The sequence below is a fragment of the Patagioenas fasciata genome, chromosome 24 (assembly GCF_037038585.1).
Source record: "Patagioenas fasciata isolate bPatFas1 chromosome 24, bPatFas1.hap1, whole genome shotgun sequence".
Taxonomy (NCBI): domain Eukaryota; kingdom Metazoa; phylum Chordata; class Aves; order Columbiformes; family Columbidae; genus Patagioenas; species Patagioenas fasciata.
Genome location: NC_092543.1, coordinates 8,308,178 through 8,315,294, shown reverse-complemented (window position 1 = coordinate 8,315,294; position 7,117 = coordinate 8,308,178). Strand labels below are relative to the sequence as shown.

Sequence of the window (7,117 nt, the reverse complement as noted above, 5' to 3'; positions counted from 1 at the left end):
CGCTCTGCTCGGCTCTTCCGTCGCTCTTTCGTGCCAGGTTGTCCCTCTGCATCTGAAATCAAGGTATTCAACAAGTCACCCAGACGCTCCTCAACCGCTTGACCATTCCACAGTTTGCTTTCTATTGAGGAATCCCACCTGAAGCTCTAATTGAGTCCCTAAAACACTGGGGAAGGGACTGCCAGCTCCCCTGCCCACAGCTACTGCATCCCAGATGACCGCACAACCTTTGCCTACACAATTTGATCTGTCAACAGATTAACCCTGGACTCCTAGAGCTCACTCCACCCACCCCGACTCCACACCGCCGGGCAGAGCAGCTCCGAGCCGAACGTGCACGTGCGCAGACAAACGCGCCACAGAACGCTATGGACGACACGACCGCAACAGCACCGAAAACGCTCCGCAACGACAGTGACCCAAAACCAGAGACTGCATCAATCCAAATGCCCTGCAGGGAGGCAGTGATGAGGCAAGGAGCCTCTTCTGCAGCCCCACAAAAAAGGAGCCCAACGTCACGGCCCCTTACGAGACGGCGGCACTGGCGCACACACACACACAGAGACGGCGGCACTGGCGCACACACACACACAGAGACGGCGGCACGACCTAAGAACTTCTTCCCAGCATCTTGAAGTGCCAGTCCCTGGGACTGGAGGGGTAGAGAGCAGAGCTGCTGATGCAGCCCAGATTGACACCATAAATCACAACTGACCACAAACATCCAAAATGCAAGCACCGTCCATGCTTTTGGCTGATGATACAATAATCCAGCACCCGATTGGCTCTACGCCAATTAACACCGGCATTCCCGATCCCGGGATGGCACCTGAGAGGCCCGTTGGGCCCCCGGAGCACAGCGAGACCCCGGGATCCTCTCACAGGCGCAAGGCAGGCTTCCCGAGCTACACGACAACGCAGACGCAGGCTGGAGCTGCCCTGCCCGGCACGTGCTGGCATCGCACTGTAAAGTTCCCTGGGCCCTTTACCCACCCAAAGGGGACTTTTCCTGGACAGCCCTTTCCCTCATCAGAACTTTACCCCCCTCCCTGCGATTCCCGGCCCCCGTGCCTCCACTTATCTTTCAGAGGGCCGAGGGACCGAATCCACCTTCGACAGAGAAAACGCCACGTGCGCTAACGGAGATGTTCCTGCATTGCCGGGGTCCTCTTCAACATCTACGGTAACACAGGAAAACACACGCTCACTAAGCCGTGCCAGCACACAGTATCGCGGGGTGAACGCCGACTCCTCCCGCAACACCCACCTCCACCTAAGTTCCTCGGCGTTCCGTTTAGTGCGTTGTGTCACGGGTGCGGTCACAAACCCTCATCGCTCGTGACACCTAAGACAGTGAGAAACAAAAGAACTGTAGGGCTTGGAGCAAGTCCCCAGTCCCATGCTCCTCCTCGCCCATACCCCGGCTCACCAGAAACGCTCCTCCGAGTCCAAAGGGCCCAAAAGGAGCCTGCAAAACAAGAAGGAAACGCTGAACCGAGTCACCGGACGACACCGGGCTCCTCGACACCCACTGCCGCCTCACCTTCTCGGCTGCTGGCCGGCGTGCGGCTTCGCCCCTCCGAGCTGGTCCGCGGCACCTGCGAAAACAAAGGCACCCGCTCGGACGCTGCCTGAAAACAGCCCGCCCGTAGACGGGCCCGTCTCCCACTCCTTTACCTTGGCCGCTCTCTCACCTGCCTGCCCACCCTTGCTTTTGACTGCAACGCTGTTGACCACAGAGGTTCAGCTGCCGCCTGTAAAACACAACCCAATGACGCTCACACCTGCACTGGCAACACGGGACCTGAAACGAGCTGCTGCTTCGGCCCGACGCTCATTGTACACCCTGCCCGAGGAGTTGCGGTGCTAATACCCAGCTTTCCTCTTCGCTTCTATGAAAGAGACAAATGACCAAACTTACATAGAGCCACACGGCACATCTTCCCGCTGGCATCGCACACCGACCCACCTGCTTACGGCACGCTCCTGGCCTCTTCTGTTGCTCTTTCGTACCAAGTCATCCCTCTACCTCTGAAAACAAGGTATTCAACAAGTCACCCGGACGCTCACCAACCGCTTGACCATTCCACAGGTTTGCTTTCTATTCAGGAATCCCACCCGACACTCTAATTGAGTCCCTAAAACACTGGGGAAGGGACTGCCAGCTCCCCTGCCCACAGCTACCGCATCCCAGATGACCGCACAACCTTTGCCTACACAATTGGATCTGTCAACAGATTAACCCTGGACTCCTAGAGCTCACTCCACCCGCCCCTGACTCCACACCGCCGGGCAGAGCAGCTCCGAGCCGAACGTGCACGTGCGCAGACAAACGCGCCATGGAACGCTATGGACGACACGACCGCAATGGCACCGAAAACGCTCCGCAACGACAGTGACCCGAAACCAGAGACGGCATCAATCCAAATGCCCTGCAGGGAGGCAGTGATGAGGCAAGGAGTCTCTTCTGCAACCCCACGAAAAAGAAAAGGGAGCCGAACGTCACAGCCCCTTACGAGACGGCGGCGCTGGCGCAGACACACACGCAGAGGAGACGGCGGCGCTGGCGCACACACACACGCAGAGGAGACGGCGGCGCTGGCGCACACACACACGCAGAGGAGACGGCGGCACGACCTAAGAACTTCTTCCCAGCATCTTGAAGTGCCAGTCCCTTAGACTGGAGGAGTAGAGAGCAGAGCTGCTGAAGCAGCCTAGAATGACACCATAAGTCACAACTGACCAGAAACGTCCAAAATGCAAGCACCGTCCACACTTTTGGCTGATGATACAATAATCCAGCACCTGATTAGCACTACGCCAATTACCATCAGCATTCCGGATCCCGGGATGGCACCTGAGAGGCCCGTTGGGCCCCCGGAGCGCAGCGAGACCCCGGGATCATCTCACAGGCGCAAGGCAGGCTTCCCGAGCTACACGACAACGCAGACGCAGGCTGGAGCTGCCCTGCCCGGCACTTGCTGGCATCGCACTGTAAAGTTCCCTGGGCCCTTTACCCACCCAAAGGGGACTTTTCCTGGACAGCCCTCTCCGTTATCAGACCTTTACCCCCATCCCTGCGATTCCCGGCCCCTTCCCAGCCCCCGTGCCTCCACTTATCTTTCAGAGAGCCAAGGGACCGAATCCACCTTCCACAGAGGAAAACGCCACGTGCGTTGTCGCCACTTCTCGCAGTTGTCGCTTTCTCCATCGTCGCCTACAGTAAGGAAAGCGAGGACACGCACGCTATAGAGTGCCCAAATAATATTTATCCGTAGTAGCCTACGGTTCGTTGCTCACCTTGGCTGAGTTCTGGGAGGTACATTTGAATGATCCACCGGAGATCACCTCACGCTGCAAAGGTTCTGGAGACTAGATGCTTCTCCAGGAAAAGAGATTATATTAACAACTATTACTACAGCAATACAAACCAAAAAACAACACTCCATCTCCATTGTGGTCAGGAGTTTTGGGAAAATGCAAAGCACCTGGAAATGAATCAACAAATGAAACATAATGACAAACAACTCTTCTACTACAGCTATTGTTAAACCTTCACTGTCCCTGAAGCTCTTACGTCAAACAGGCACCTCTGCTTGTCCAAAGACATCTGCCCACTTAGATTAAACATCTCAAAAGCTGCCGGCTGCTGAAGGAGCAGCAGAGAACCACCACCCAAGCTGCCCTGGAGCAGAATGAGCTCCTGCCCAGGGAACGGGGCTCAAATACCCAGGGCTCCGCCCACCCCTTCCCACAAACCCCTGGGAAAGGGGCGAGGTCATTCACCCCAGACCCCCTCACCACCCTTACCAAATTACCTGGAATCTCACTGAAAATGACAGCACCTGCACTTTATTGCTGCTATTGCAGCTACAATAAGATTGAGTATGGATTTCAACTTAGTTTTTCTAGGGAGCAGATAGAAAGTGAAATACAACCACCAGCACTCCAGCATCTTCATTGTAGTCAGGAATCTCAGGAAAATGCAAAGCACCTGGAATTGAATCAACAAATGAAACATAATGACAAACAACTCTTCTACTACAACTGCTACTGAACCTTTGCTGCTCCTGAAGCTCTTACGTCAAACAGACACCTCCACTTGTCCAAAGACGTCTGCCCACTTGGATTAAACATCTCAAAAGCTGCCGACTGCTGAAGGAGCAGCAGAGAACCACCACCAAAGAGGCTCTGGAGCAGAATGAGCTCCCTGCCCAGGGAACGGGGCTCAAATACCCAGGGCTCCGCCCACCCCTTCCCACAAACCCCTGCGAAAGGGGCGGGGTCATTCACCCCAGACCCCCTCACCACCCTTACCAAATTACCTGGAATCTCCCTGAAAATGACAGCACCTGCACTTTATTGCTGCTATTGCAGCTACAATGAGACCGAGTATAGATGTCAACTCAGTTTTTCTAGGGAGCAGACAGAAAGTGAAATACAATCGCCAGCACTCCATCTCCATTGTAGTCAGGAATTTCGGGAAAATGCAAAGCAGCTGGAACCGAATCAATGAATGAAACATAATGACAAGCAACCTTTCTACTACAGCTGCTACTGAACCTTGGCTGCTCCTGAAGCTCTTACCTCGAACAGACACCTCCGCTTCTCCAAAGACGTCTGCCCACGTAGATTAAACGGCTCAAAAGCTGCCGAGGGGAGGGGTCGATCGTCCCAGGCCCCGCCCACCACCCTTATAAAATCACCTGGACCCTAACTAGAAATGACAGCACCTGTGGGAGATTTAAGGGATGTTCTTAAGGTTGTTGTGCGGATGGGTTTCTGTTAGGTAGAGATTTATTTCTGACCTAGACAAAGCGACTCCGAGGCCGGCGCGAAGGCTGAAAAACAACACCTGTTATGAGAGTGAGGTAATTCTATAACAGCAAGACCCGAACGTGGACGATATCCGATCAGCCGACGCGTGTTTGGAACGTGGACGCTTATCGGGAAATAACTGCGTATATAAGGAGGCTTGTCTCTGCAATAAACGGCTTCGCTTGAATTCGTATGGAGTTGCGTGGAGTCCGTGAGTTTGCGCCCTCGCGAGCGGTGACCCCGACGTGATCCCTAAGGAGAATTTACGGAAGGCGCGCGACCGCTGCGGGGAGCGAGCCCCAGCTGGAACGGCTCGGCTGGACCGGGACCGGGACGCGGGCTGCGGGCTGCGTGACTCCCGATTGATGGCTACGGAGCGACAGAGGGATAAAGGATCCGATATCGTCGCAACGGACGCCCAAAGAGGTGAGCGGCTGGGGGCGAGAGGAGGTGGGGCAGAATATTTTTAAAGAAGAAGAAGAAGAAATACTGGGGGGTTCTCCCACATATTCTCTCTAAGAGAGGGGTGAAGTATGAGGAGAGTAACCTCAAAAGACTGTTAATTTGGTGCAGAGGCAATGGGTTTCCTGCTGCTCTGTTAGGAGTTTTTCAAATAGAGACCTGGGAAAAAGTGGGAACTGTGTTGTGGAAGGCGATTAGTCGCAGTGAAAAATATATTCTCGGCCATGTAACCACCTGTAAACTGGTAATTACTACGGTGAAGCAATTAAAACTTGAAAAGACTGTTATGAGCATTAGTGACTCAAAACTTTAACTTGAACTTTGGGATGATATCTAAAAACCTAACCCTAAACCCCAACCCGGTGTGAGGTGGCCGGGGCGGGGGTGTGAGGTGGCCGGGGCGGGGGTGTGTTTACCTCATTTGCATATTTAATTAGGTAGTTTTCATAATCGGGGTTTAATTTGCATAATCAGGGTCTCATTTGTTTCATGTGTGTTTGGCTGTTTATTGTTTGAGTATTTCCTAGGGGTACGGTAATGTCATGTAATGGATCGGAACGTATAATTTAGTTTTTTCTTCTTTTTCCACACAAAATACCTACAAGTCTGGTGCAGCAGTAGGGCTCTGGATCCTCTAGGGGAGGACTGGAATTATTTATTTAATATATATTTTTTTTAATCCCCTAGAGCATCCACAGCCCTACTGCTGCACCTGAAAAAAACAAGACAGTCTAGTTTGCATTTTATTTTCAGTTTGGCAATTTAGATAAACTGACATGCTGTCCAATAGAAACCCTGCCAGAACTGCACACGCGATCCCATTCAACCTCACCAATCGGTCCGCTCGAACTCCATCAAACACACGCTCGGACAGAGGCCGACACTCACAGAAAAAAAGACCGGCACGCACAGACAGACAAAGTCCGACACTCGCACACAACAGCGATAGACACCGAGTCTAACGCGCCCACACGGATGCCAAGTCCGGCACACGGACGATGACACTGAGTCCTACGCACACACATAGACACAGACAAAGTCCAACACTCGCACGGCACGGAGTCCCACACGCTCACAGACAGAGTCCAGCACGCAGACAGAGAAAAGGACAAAGTCTAACACACGCCGCACGGTGACAAATTCCTGCACGGACACCAGCGCTCCAGCCCTCCCGCGCCCTCTGATTGGCCCGCTCCGCACCCTCGCTCGCCTTCTCGCCGGGAGCCCCGCGCCCTTTGCCCGCGCGGCTTCCGGCAGCCGCGTTTGGAAGGAAACAACAAACCTCGCTCCTTTGCTTTACGGGGACAAGGGGGGCGGGTGATCACCCCCGGCAGAACAAACCCTTCTATCTTGCATGGCCCTTCGCCATCAGAATCGCACAGGAGTGAACTCGTAAGAGCAAAGCAGCCGTCTGACAGACACGCGCTCAGAACCAGACGAGGCTGGGGTTACACAAACGGACTCACATTGTGGTAACATCGCTTTATTTAATGCCCCCCCCCCCCGTGCTTTAAGGTGGGTTGTGCGGGACTGGGCGGAGTCTTCGGAGGCACTGACGAATCAGGTGAGAGCGATGGTCACCTGCGGGAGGAGCTCGGCCAGGCGGGCGGAGCGATCAGGAGCAGCGGCCAAGGGCGTGTCGGCCAATCGGATGCGGCGCAGCTGGGGGCAGGCGGCCAATGGGGTGAGGACGGAGGCGTCGCCAGTCTCTGGGGTCAGAGTCAAAGGGAGGAACCAAGCAGAGCCTGACGCCAGCACCCCCAGTTCACCACAGTTCACCCCAGTTCCCTTTGATCTGGTCGCACTGATCCCCATTGACCCCCACTGACCCCTCAGT

The 7,117-nt window shown here is 54.4% G+C and overlaps 1 long non-coding RNA gene across 1 annotated transcript; it reads right to left on the bottom strand.

Moving 5' to 3' along the window:
* Positions 1-1,264: 1,264 nt before the first annotated feature.
* On the bottom strand, positions 1,265-1,602 carry LOC139825553 (uncharacterized). The gene is made up of 3 exons (XR_011735653.1): positions 1,544-1,602; positions 1,430-1,468; positions 1,265-1,345 (listed from the first exon to the last, which is right to left on the bottom strand). It is a non-coding gene; the product is annotated as an uncharacterized lncRNA (long non-coding RNA).
* Between the last annotated feature and the right edge of the window lie 5,515 nt (positions 1,603-7,117).